This window comes from Triturus cristatus, chromosome 1_2 (genome assembly GCF_964204655.1).
Source record: "Triturus cristatus chromosome 1_2, aTriCri1.1, whole genome shotgun sequence".
In the NCBI taxonomy this organism is placed as follows: Eukaryota; Metazoa; Chordata; class Amphibia; order Caudata; family Salamandridae; genus Triturus; species Triturus cristatus.
The window spans coordinates 1,108,198,897-1,108,211,915 of NC_140580.1; the positions used below are offsets into that span (position 1 = coordinate 1,108,198,897).

The 13,019-nt window shown below is 52.1% G+C and overlaps 1 pseudogene; it reads right to left on the minus strand.

Moving 5' to 3' along the window:
• Positions 1 to 4,703: 4,703 nt before the first annotated feature.
• Positions 4,704 to 4,819, minus strand: LOC146868765 (5S ribosomal RNA; annotated as a pseudogene).
• Between the last annotated feature and the right edge of the window lie 8,200 nt (positions 4,820 to 13,019).

Genomic DNA, 13,019 nt, shown 5'->3' on the forward strand with positions numbered 1-13,019 from the left:
GCAGAGGTACGCTTCAGTACCCATTTGCTTCCAGATCCCCCTGTAACTCCGCCACAGCTCTGGAGGCGGCCACCGTCGCCGCCAGGACCCCCCACCAAAATAGCTATAATCTAGCCCGCTAGATCGTCTGTGTAGAGCCTCCTGCAAATCTAGATGGAAGGACATCCCTACTGGATATTGATGCCCCATCTATCTCCCAATAGCCCTAGACGTTAGCCAGGGACAGCTAGTGTCTGCTGAAACAAACGCCCTATGCCTGTGAAGTTGTGCCAAGCATTAAACACCTCACGCCGCAAGTTCCACTGCGTCACCTGACTCAGCCCCATCCAACACAGGGCAGGACAGTTTCAGGCACCCTGGCTCACGATGCCCACCTATTTGCTGATCACACTGGATTCCGCCCTTCTGGCACCGTGTGTGGCTGGACACATGTGTCTCCGATCTCTGGGACAGCACTCACTTGTTAGGGGACCGTTCCTACCGCAGTAGCCAATTAGGCTATTAGGGCGGGAAGGATTATGCTTAACCTAGGCACCGTCCCTTTCTCGCTAAATAAATGCGCACATGGAGGTCCCTAACGGCGTATAAATATTGCGCACGGCTGCACCCCAGCGCAGCCCTGCATCCCCTATTCTTTATAGTAATTTCGACCGCTCGGTTCCCTCTGGGAAGTCCCCTAGGCATACCCGCTTAGAGAATCTGCTGCTTTGATACTGGGCGCACTGTCTGTAATCCAGTGCCTAACCTTAGATGAGGTAGATGCCACCCACCGCCTAGGACATGGGGATCTAAAGGAGCACACCATATCCCCCGGGCGTACCTCTAAGTGGGACTGGCTCCACCCGGCTGTAACGCCAGAGACACACCTCTTAAACCTCTTTACTCGTTATGCACTTGGCACCCTTCTTGTTGCCGCTTTGTGTTAGTAAAGAACGCATGCTCACGGGGCACGATGATGCTGCTAGCCAGTGTATGTACCCACTCGCTGATACTTATCTATCCTAACTGGCCTTGTTTGGATTGAAGAGATGTTGGATGCTACCCAAGGACTGAAGACTTACTGCTCCAACCCAGTTTGACCCCAGAACTAGGTACAACCCCAGTGGTGACCATGCCTTTTATGGTACAACTTCCCCAGCGCTTGACTATCAATGTGTTAGGGACCCTAGTACCAAAAAATGCCCCTTCTATTGTCTGGCACTAGCCCGCAGAAGGATAACCCGGGGGGAGGGGGGGCAGACAAGTCTGTGGAACCAGGGGGGAAAGTTGTGTGCAAATGCCTGCCCTTTCCTGAATTTAGGAACGCCAAGAGATCGAAAATACCCTGTCACCATTTGGCACTAACGCAGTGTTTAAACTTTTCCGCGCCACCGCACACTTGTTAGCTGACAACCACCACCACCCGCCTGATGCCCTGGTTAAAGCGCAGGTGAAATGTCAACTGAAGCTACCTGATACCAGCCCTTGGCTGCAGGGGAATGCCCACCCAGCGTATATGGTACCTGCTTCTATATGGTGCCCGCAGGTGTTCCCCATGAAGGTCCTCGTAGCCAATTGCGCAATGCAGTCTCAGTATTTCGCAGTGCCTCTCTTTGCATTGAGATTTCTTGAGTAAGTGTAAAATTATACTTTCCCACCATAGGGCTGATAACCGGTGGCAAAAGCAGACTGTTATTTTGCGGCTTCTGACATTGCCTCCGGATATATCTTACAAAACCACAGTGCACAGTACTACACGCCACTACCCTTGGCTTTAACAATGCTTGTTAGTTTTAAGGTAACTGACGCCACCATTCTGGCTTCCCTGTGTAGCATATTGAAAATGCATCCATTCTGAACTGGTGGGACTGTCCCCCTAACGTGTTGAAAATTCATTAAACGTCTCCCTTCGATGAATAGCAAGCTCAACCGCAAATGGGACCATTACACTAATCAACTTCCACAACCGCCAGACAGGTCACCTGCACGTAATTCATGTGCCGAAAGCGGAAAGCGGGAGCCCTTTGGAAACGGAATAGTGGCGCACAATCCCCGCGTTGAGGCCAATATAGACCTCGTTGTACTGTGAAAGAGGCACATGCGGATACAAAATAACTATTCTTTGCAAAACAGGGCCTGTCCGTATCTTTTTCTATATTGGGACAAAGGATGAACCATGATCATGTCACAGATCAAGTCTGTGATGACATATACACTGCCACAGGCATATTTCTCATAATTGGCCATATATGACTGGCACCGCACTCTCATCCTGGGCTTTGTGTGATCTTGGCCCCCTTTGGTGCGAGCAGACCCCGTGAAGTTTACTTGGCTTCTAGGCCGATTATGCACAAGTGTTAGGTGAGAAGTATGAAATCAAACTTGCCGAGCCCCGGCCAAAACCGACAACCATTTTACCATTTGTCATCAATAGCACATACATCTTTAAGGCATTGATAAGGGCCACATGCATAAGTCCTGGTGGCCAAAGGATCTTGTTGGCCAAGCGGCGAAATCTTCGCTCAATGCAATAATACGAAACAGACTTCTCACGGCTCACGCCACCCCGGCGCCGACAGGACACCAAGGTTTGCACTGAACATTCCAACTCCAAAGGAAAGGCACCACAAACCCAACCCCCTGCGCAAGTCACTCCCCAAGGCACCGCTGAAGAATCCACCCCTGAACAACGCCTTTCATGAATAGCAAGCTCAACCGCAATGGGACCATTACACTAAGCAACACCAATCACCGGCAATCAACCATACCCCCCTGTAGGACAGGTAAAGTGTGTGTGAAACCCAAGCCATAGCCAGACGAAACCATAGAAGCAGTTATCTGGGGCATTGTAGAGACGTAACCGATACTAGACAACCTGTCCCTTCCATCTGAAACTCAATAATCATTACCAGAATGCCACTTGACTTAAAAGGAGGCATATCAATTGTAACAGCTCCCTGCGGTGCAAGGCTCTTGCTATAAGAGGGAACCTCACATATGGTGCTTTTTTACCTGCCTTCGCATTATCTGTGGTCATGTGACCTTGGCTGGTGGCGTGCTATACCTGAACCTAACGGAAAATGAAAATTCTGGGACTGCAGCCATGGAAGCTAATTAAATGAAGACCAGAGAACCGAGGCAACTCCACAGGAGTTTATGCTCGTAAAGCTGAAGTCATGAGACAATCGACACCTTTAGGGGTACCAGAGCATGTTGAAAATGATCCCTTAATGGCCTTCTTGAATGCTTTAACCTATGCTGCATAATGGTGCTTCAACCACCTTTGGAATTGCCCACATTTATGAATGGTCCATAGACTATCTGTTGGCCACCCACCTGTCAGCCACTCCGTGAGCTTGCAAAGAACACAGACCCTTAACCAATTGGCGCCAACCAAGAACTAGTTTCTTTTATTCTTCTCAACCTGTGGGAGCAAAACTAACATCAACGGTTGCACTACCAACCCACAGCGCTCCGATTACCGACCCCGGTATGCCTACCTGCAAAGCTTCACCATGCGCTGCTTGGGCCATGTGTTCCACACTTACAACATCACTAAAGGGGGTTTCTTTTTGATCAAAGCAGAAACCTCCTATATGCTAAGAGGTAGAGAGACCTATTCGTTTCAGTAATTATAGTGCAGCTGCTGTGTTACCGTCACCATCCCTGAATATTGAATGAAACTCATTTTGAAATTTGGCAATGTGTGTCCGTGCACTGTCAGTAGCTTACCCAAAGTGGCATAAAAAAGCTGGACTGTATCAAATACAACGCTGTTCCAAACAGGGGCCCACATATACATTTCTACCAAGGGTAGATGCTACTACTACCGCATGTGCTGTTGTGCATGAGTAGGCGCTCCTGACCTTAAACCTAATGCCGTCTTAACGCGCCAGAGCCCCCCCGCCTCCTGAAGAAGGCTGTGCATTGCCCACAGAGAGAAAGTGTTAATCAATCAATGTGGCAACCTCAGGCACGTCTGTGTTTCCCCAGCCCCCCATCACATTTGCTGTGATACGGTAACTAAAACATCAAAAGCCCCTCGGAGGCAGTAACCACAAAAACTTTCTCTCCTCCGTACGAGGGTAAAGGGTATGGCTAACCCATGCAAGCAACATTTCTTTGCATGGCAGTTGTGTCACCCGACGAGTATGTTGCTGTTTCTGCCCCTGCATTCCAGGTATATTGGTAAAGCAAGAACAGCAACCTGTAACGTGTCAGGGTTCTTGGCTTTGTCCCAGGTAGTTTGTTGCCTAAGGTTAATACGCAGCACTGGGGCTTGCGTATGATATTGAAAAGCTTTCCCTTAACGCCGCCGATACCATGACAATGTTGCTGCACTGCCCTAAACATCATTCTCGACAGACAATGCAGCGAAGGACTCGAAGTGCCTCCCTTGAATGTGCGCATTTCCAATTTTCAAAGTACAAAGCTCTGTATTTACCGTTTTCATAACCACCACATTGGCGCAAAGCAGCGGGGAGATAGCAGCCACCAGGGACCCGCAGCCCCTCCCGTTCTCACATTGAAGAGCACACGCGCCAGGGAAGCACGTTTAATCCATTATAAATTTCACGGCAGCTCCTGTGCCCCGCTGCCGTAAGGGGGGGTAGGACATATCTGGGGCAGGCACGCGGGTGAACAGTGCAGCTAGCCAGTTGTAATTCTTAAACATATGTGGAAACACTTTACCTCCTCGATAAACCTGTTTCGTAAATACCAAAATGCTGCACCTGGTGTTCCCAGGTGGTCTACCATCAAAGTACTAACCGGGCCTAACCCTGCTTAGCTTCCGGGATCGGACGAGATAGGGTGCATGCAGGGTGGTATGGCTTAAATATCCTAGTTAACTGGTAGCAGGTTAACCCGGACTGTGTATATAACAAGCACCCGCAGCGATTGCTCCAAGGGCTGACCACAAACAAAAAGTGCTTGCGATCACCGATGCATCGGCCATTCACACTCAGCGCTGCCAACAAACACCCGCAGTTCACCTCCGGCGAGGGGCGGCTGCCATTGAAGGATCAAGCAGACCCCACGCTGCGGACAACCTCGGGAAATGCCACGAACACTGACTGTACAATAACAAGAACCGTCATACTTCTATATAAATTGGCAAACATTTAAAACGTGCGCGGGACACCGCAGAAAGCCTCCACACTTTGCAACCGCGTGAAGCTGTGACCCTTGCATCTGCCGAGTGCAGCATGCACAGTGGTACCTATACCCAGGTGCTCCTGCTAGCGACCATAGCATGTGCCGACCGCAGCATGGTCGGTTGTACCTTAAACCTGACACTCCCGCGAAAATCAGTTGACACAAATCCTTCTGACCAATCACCATCAGACAGCATTATATACAGGGATGCTGTCCTCTGGGAGCTGTTAGCGGGAGAAAAACTTCTCAGTATCGTCGAAAGGAACCTTACGTCACATCCGGCCACTGCAAACCATTATTTCCTGCCAGTCAGTGTGACTTGACACCGGTGCACCGTGCCCAGCCTCCGTGCTTATTTGGCTTTTTGTGTTTGTTCTCAGTTCCCCTTAACACACTTGGACAGGCAGCTGTGAAAGTCCATGCGGTATGAGGGTGACTGCGGCATGAGTGTGACTGGCCTGAGGGTCCCCACCCCTCGACCTTCCCCAGAAGGATCTCAATGGCTCACCAGACGACCCACAAGCACTCGGTAGGCCACTCTCCTTTCCCACACCAGAGGGACAGGCCACCGACGACCCCCCAGGGCTGGCACAACAAACCGGAGGTCGGAGCTGCAGATTCACAAGTGAAACGTGTGCGTTCACGTGCACGCGCATATGTGCCTATGTGCGGACCTTAAAGTCTTGATAGACCGGTTCCCCTACCACAACGTCATATTAGTAATAACAAGCCCGGACCCAGAGCAGGCATGCGTTAAAATTGTCCAGAAATGAGCAACTCTCATGAAACAATGGACTCTCTCTCAGCCCCCTCCCCCGTGCGCTCTGCCGAGAATGAACGTAAAATGCGGATCATCATGGAGATGCAGGCCATACCCTGCCACCTCATGAGTGGCCGGGCACAGTGATACTGCCCCAGGCCCCCGCGAAACCACTTAGTGCAACTGGCCCCACCGCGCCCTGCTTTCCCAACACAGATGGCCGCACCAAAGGTGGGGCCCCTGCCCCTATCCGGGCTGTGGGCCCCAGTCGTGCAGCTCCTTTAACCCCCCACCGCTCTGATCAATCCTTCGTACGGCCGTACTGGAGGCCGTAATAGCAAGCCCCCAAGGGAAGGGGTTATCGGCTGACAATAAATTACCACGCGGCTGGACATTGTGTGCTGCCTCTCCAGCCATGGCAGAGAAGGATGCCCCAGCCCACAGCCCTTCGCACAGCCACCCAAGCTGCAAAAGGCTCGCTGCTTCAAGTCCGAACAAAGGTCGGAGCGGCAGAACCATCACCTACCTGGACACCCCTGTCCAACCACGGAAGGAGTCCGTCCTCCCTCTGAGGCACTTTACAAACAGGCCACAGACCCTGCAACGCTGCAGCTGCCGTGCATCAATGGCATTGTACCCAGAACCCCCCGCAGCCGCACCTAAAACCGTATTGTGGCCAGGCCCGTTTCCTGCCTTGCACGGGCCCTACTTCCGAGGAATATATAAATATAAATTGTAATGCTCGAGGCCCCTTCTGCTGGCCATTTAAATACACCGGCCATATTTAGCCTGGTCCAAATGTAAGTAGGTGGGCGCCCAATCACCCAAACCGTGCACCGCCAGCAGGTCAGCATACTCGCTCTGACCTGATCTCTGGAGCACTATCACGCCGCCCAAGACCGCCCCCTCCCAGAGCAATGCTAGAATGCCGAGCCCGGCCATGCCACGGGCTAAACTATATCCCGGGAGAATGAGTAGACTTGCAAGACCGGTCGGCTGGTGAGGCCACTGCTCGCATTCCGGTGAAGCCTGCGCAGACTTCGACGGAAGTGATTCCCCCCGCACAGCACTGCCTCCTCCCACGGACACTGAGCATCCACTCCACAAGGGAAACATTAAACAACTCCCACACCGCTCAATGCCCACTCGCCAAAACCAATGCAATCACTTGACCACAGAGAAATCTAGGCGTTAACAATGCCCGCAACAGAACCAGTGCCAATTAAGTGATATTCCCCGAATCACAAGATGTGGACGCGACCCCGAGGCTCGAACCCTGGGTTCCAGCACCAGAGTCGGCAGCGCAGCCGACGGACCACATCCTCTCCGATCAGGGGCCCGGCAGCATGCCCCGAGTGGAACAAACGGGTGGCATTCGAATTAGAGACCAATCATGCATATTGGCACCCTATAGCGGGGGACTCACTGCCAAATGCCCTGGAGGCACCCACGAACGCGACGATGCGTGGCTCACGATGATAGTTCACGACGCGAGACAACCAGTCGAGACGGCGTGTCCAGGGCGCGAAGAGGAAGGTAAGAGGGTGGGGGAGGCGTATATACCCCCCCCCGTTCCTCGCGCCCCAGAAGTAACGCGCCCTGGCTGCAGAGAGGAGGGGGACTCCTCCCCGAGGGGTCCCCTAGTAGAAGGGGGTGGGCTGGTGCCTAGCTGGCACTAGAGGCCCGCCCTTCTAGGACACCCTGCGGGCACCAGGGCAGCCGCATAACATATGGATTGTGTGTTTTTTTTTCTCTGGGATGGTGTCTATGCTGAGGCAGTACACCAGCATCTCCCTTGTGTAAGCCTTGCATCACTTTGTGGAGGAGTGTAGCTCAATGGTTAGAGCGGCAGACCCTGAAGCAGAGTTTTGGCCAGGGACCAGGGTTCGATTCCCGCCTCGGCGGGGCTCGGGCTCAATTTCCTCGGACCTGTCTATTCTCGCCTCGGTGCCTATTCTGATCATGGGCCCTACGCTGCAACTCTGGGCAATAGCTTGCTTAGCCTCCACACCGGCCCCAACAGCGCTAAGGATGCCTGGCTTCACCCTGGGGGTGCCCAGGAGTGGACACTTCACGGGGAAAGCCAGGAGGGGTTCCACAGCGGTATGAGTATCAGCGCCAGGAAACCGCAAAGGTGACACCGCAAGGTGGCCGTCTGGTGACAGTGCGCTCTATAAGTACCTTGACATTTACATTTTCCTACTTCTTCTAACTAGTGAAGTTTGGCAAGAAAATGCTTGTGAAACCTTATTGTGGTGCCAGGCTAATCCTGTGTTTGTCAAAAGCAGCATAACTCCGATTTTGTTATCAATAAGTTGTCAAAGTAAAAGAGTTGCACATGAAAACATTATGCTGTGCACTACTTGTTGCGTTGTTACAATAACAAACTTGTAATCATTTTATCTCCCTGGTACAGGCCTTCCATTTCACATGGTGCCAACGGGATGGCAGGATATTCGCTCTTTTCACACAGCATCCGGTAAGGAGCCGATATCACATGATGTGCATACAATTAGCTGGAAACCCATGCAGAGAGCAGGTTTCCAGATAATTTGATCAATGTTCTGCATAGCCGATGTCCACTCACAGCAGACTCAGAACCGTTTTTTATTGATACTGGTGGCGGGACGCGGTGAATTCCCCAGGATGTGCTTGGCACATGTCCAGGCCCCTTTAGAGGCCTTGCCCCCTCCTCACACAGTGACTATTTTGCACAAGTTGGTAGGTCTGCTGGTGTCTTACGCCCAGCATGAGGTTATCTCTTTATATACATATGTGCGACCTCAAACAAGCATATCTTTAAACGTCTCAATAAGCAGCCTCAAAATATCCCTTTGGTCAACAGTTAAACAGGAGCATCTTTCTGAAGATGGAAATAAAAAATGTTCATGAGCTCACTGCCATTTCATAGAGGGAATTTTCCAAGTATTGTCAAAGTATCATCATTTTGACCTAGATTTCTAAAAACTTCTTCTAAATTGTTTTTTTTAGTTACCAATCACTCATTCCCGATTTTTAAAGATCACTGTCAGCAGCCTGTAAACGCTGTGAAATCCACTGAAATATGTTTGTTATAATAATGCCGACTTACCAATGTGTTTAAAACGAACAATTTATCGCTCCATTTTCTCGTATAGTCTCTACGGTAGGGGTGGGCGGATCTCACAGAGTTTCACTCTGTGGAATTACATGGACTAACAGAAAAACTCCATGAGATTCCGCAGAATTCTGCCAGCGGGCGGAAAATATGCAACTCATGCTGCAATTTAGTGGCGGTAGCACAGACAGGGCTGAGAATCAGCGCAAAAGTCACCTTGCAAGAGCGTATAGCCACTTGAGTTAAATATGCAGCTATTCAAATGGTACTCCTCTGACCACAAACGCTCTAGAACCGCCCATGTTAGAAAATCCTGCAAGGAGACGCCAAATCTCACTCGTGCTCACCAACTCGCATATTCTGAAGCCTTGCAGGAGAAAAATTCTGCTATGTGGGAACTGACAGAATTTTATTTGGCCTGAACTCTGCGTTAAAGAGTAAAGCAGGCTGGCCAAAATTCCACCAATTCCGCGTGCTTAACTGAACATTCTCCGCCCATTGTTTTCAGTTTTAGCCCCACCTTCTTTGGTTAGTCCGTTTAACACTTCCCCGCCCATCCCCGCCCGATTCCTGCCCCCACCCAATGTTCAGGTCTAGTTGAACCCTGCAGCCACACAAATCACTAAGCTATGAGCTTTTTATATTATTGTCTCCCATGTGTCAATCGCGCAATAATCACTCCACGCAAGGTAACTTAGCGTAAAAGGCCATTTTATTAGGACAGGGTTGGACAACCATAACCAAACATCAGACAAACCCCCCAACAATCCCCAACAACATAACTTCTCATTTCTCCATTCTCTCCCATACTCCAACTACTCCATCCCACTTCACACAGCAACCGCCTCACTTATCCCATTCGCTTTCTCACTTCTCTTCCAACCTCCTCCATCATCTCCATTCGTCGTAAACTGGTATGACGCACCCCCACCTTTCACTAGTATCCCCCTCCCCGTAAGGGTGAGTATGCCCGTCATGGACTCCTCCCCCCTCCCAAATCCGCTCCAAGCACTCACAACCCGTCCTAAACTGGAACGCTTATAGAAAAACTTAGTAGCCCTCAATCGAATCCCTCGACTGTAGGGTGGGCGGGTGGCCAAACAACCTAACTAACCCACCCTGAGGCGCTGGGGAAAGAAAGAGGAAGGACTTCCTCTCCCAGCCCCCTTTATCCTCCTAACAACCCCACCCCTTATCCCACCCCTTCCATACCCTGTCCCTCCCTTGCGCGAAGTCCCCGGGGGAAGACTAGTCCGCTGACCTTGCTTCCCCCGGGGGCCGCATCACGCAATAATCACTCCACGCAAGGTAACTTAGCGTAAAAGGCCATTTTATTAGGACAGGGTTGGACAACCATAACCAAACATCAGACAAACCCCCAACAATCCCCAACAACATAACTTCTCATTCCTCCATTCTCTCCCATACTCCAACTACTCCATCCCACTTCACACAGCAACCGCCTCTCTTATCCCATTTGCTTACTCACTTCTCTTCCAACCTCCTCCATCATCTCCATTCGTCGTAAACTGGTATGACGCACCCCCACCTTTCACCAGTATCCCCCTCCCGGGAAGGGTGAGTATGCCCGTCATGGACTCCTCCCCCTCCCAAATCCGCCAACCAGGGAACCCCCGGAGGGCGGTTACCTGCCCCACCCCATTCCAGTGCACCTTTCGCCCTCACGCTCTCCGACACCAGATAGACTCATTCCATAAACCACTAATAACATCCCTCAATTCCATCATGTAGTAAGCATTGCCCATGTGCGAAATGTGCACGCCATCGTCTCTAAAAAGCAGGGGCTCCTCAAGCCGCAATCCAGTATGCGCCAGCACTCTGATCCCAATGTTCTCACAAAAGACCCGCATTGCCCTATTCAATTTCCTTCGGGCTCGTTCAACCGCTGCGGGCTTCAATGCCCCCCTCCAGATCCGACGAGGGATGAACTAAGTACACACAATGCAGGCGCCAGCCAGATTGCGTTTCATAGCCTCCAAGTCCCTTTGCATCAAATACAGCAACGACACCCCTGATTGCTTCACCAGGTCATTCTCCCCCAGGTGGACGACGAGCAAGTCCGGACATCCCCTCTGCGACACTTTCTTTGTCAGCCAGGGCAATAGCTACCCCCAGCGCATCCCACTCTTGCCCTACCAATGTACCTTGTGATGGCTGCTTCTCAGGCCCAGGCTACGACCATACACCTGCCTGTCGGAATACTTGGAGGCCCAATGCACAAATTAATGTCCAACGATCCAGGTAACCGTCTTGGCTCCCGGACCCCCAACACAACCTACGAAGAAAGGAGAAATTAGAACACGAAACATAGCAGAACCGCCCCACAGCCGTCGCGCCCCTGCGCACCGTGCCGCTCTACTTCCTTACGTACCGCTCGCAACAGCGCGACCTCCATCTACCAATCCGCCTGATCTTGTCCCAGGACCACCCCAGCCGAGCAGCCGCCGTCGCTGCGCCGATCCGGAAAGAGTGCGTCCCATACCCCGCCGGGTCCCTACCTAGTCGCCTCACTGCCATACGCAACACCGCCAGCAGCTGAAAAGCCGTGACCCGTTTCCCGGAAGCATGACAAAAGATCTCTCCTACACTCCTACCCACCTGCCCGCAAAAGGCTCTCCATTCTCGCACAGGACAAGCACCTGCCCCTCCCGACTCGCACAACCATACCCTTGTGCCTCTTCCAGCCTGGTCTGTTTGCGACCTCCCCAGCCAAATACCCAGGCGCGCTCCACCCATTCGAACGTCCTCAAATCCCCTACCCGGAGCACCTCTAGCCCCCAACAACTCCGAAACCCGGAAGGCCCCAAAAAACATCCACGTCATGCACAACCGAAACAGCGCCACCTCCACCTCGTCATAACAACAGAAACTCAATTCCGCCAAGATGTCCACCAGCAATTCAAACATAATAGCTGCACGCACGGCTGCCCCCCCAGTCCCACCCCGCACCCTACCCCAACCCCTCAACATCTTACTCAGCAACTCACTCCGTGCGGGATCAAACCCCAAATAAACCATCCCATAGAAGGAAATCCACGCCAACTTCCCAGCAATCGTAACTGGTGACAAATCCTTGTCCATGCATTGCAAAACATACCTCATCATGCCCTCCTCACAATCCCCCTGCGACATACGCCAGGCATCCTTCGACCATCCCAGAAAAGCACCCAACTAAGCCCAAGCCAAACGATACGCCCGCCTTGTAGAATCCGCAACAGACTTCTCAACCAACTCCACCACTCTCACTCCCCCCAGTTCCAGATACCCTCCGGCACCTTGGTCTTGAAAACTTCTGCTCCGGGCGCCAACCTTCTGAAACGCTGCCACTGCGAACGAGACAATGCATAAGCAATGTCATTGCTAGCGCCCGGCACATGCTTCGCGCGAAACAGCACATTGAAACGCAGACACAGCAGCATAAAACTTCGCAGCAAGCGCAGCACCCGCAGATCCCTGGCCCTCTGATGATTCACCAGGTCAACCACTGTCCGGTTGTCCACATGGAACAATACTGATCTGTTATGAAATTCCGGCCCCCCCACCACAAGCGGAAAGAACTCCAAAAACGCAATACTCCTGCCCTGTGTCAACCAGTGCGCCGGTCACTGTTCCGTGCACCATCTCCCGTCCCAGAAAATGCCAAAACCTTGTGCCCCAGCTGCATCCGAAAAGATTTGCACCAGCCACACCATATTGTCATCCGCAAAGTCCAAGGAGACCCCGTTGAAATCGCTCAGAAACGTGTGCCAAGTCCACAGATCCGCCCGCACGCCCATGGAAATCCGCACCCTGTGGTGGGGCAGTACCGCCCCCGACATGGCCAGCCCCAGCCGTCTGCAAAAAGTCCTGCCAGCCCTCACCACGCGACACGCGAAATTCAGTAATCCCAACAACCGCTGGACGGACCTCAAGTCAATCTTCCGCTGCGCCACCACCTGCAGCAAAAATTCCTGCATTTCCTCCGCCTTCTGCTGGGGCAACCGCGCCACCCAAGCGACCGAGTCC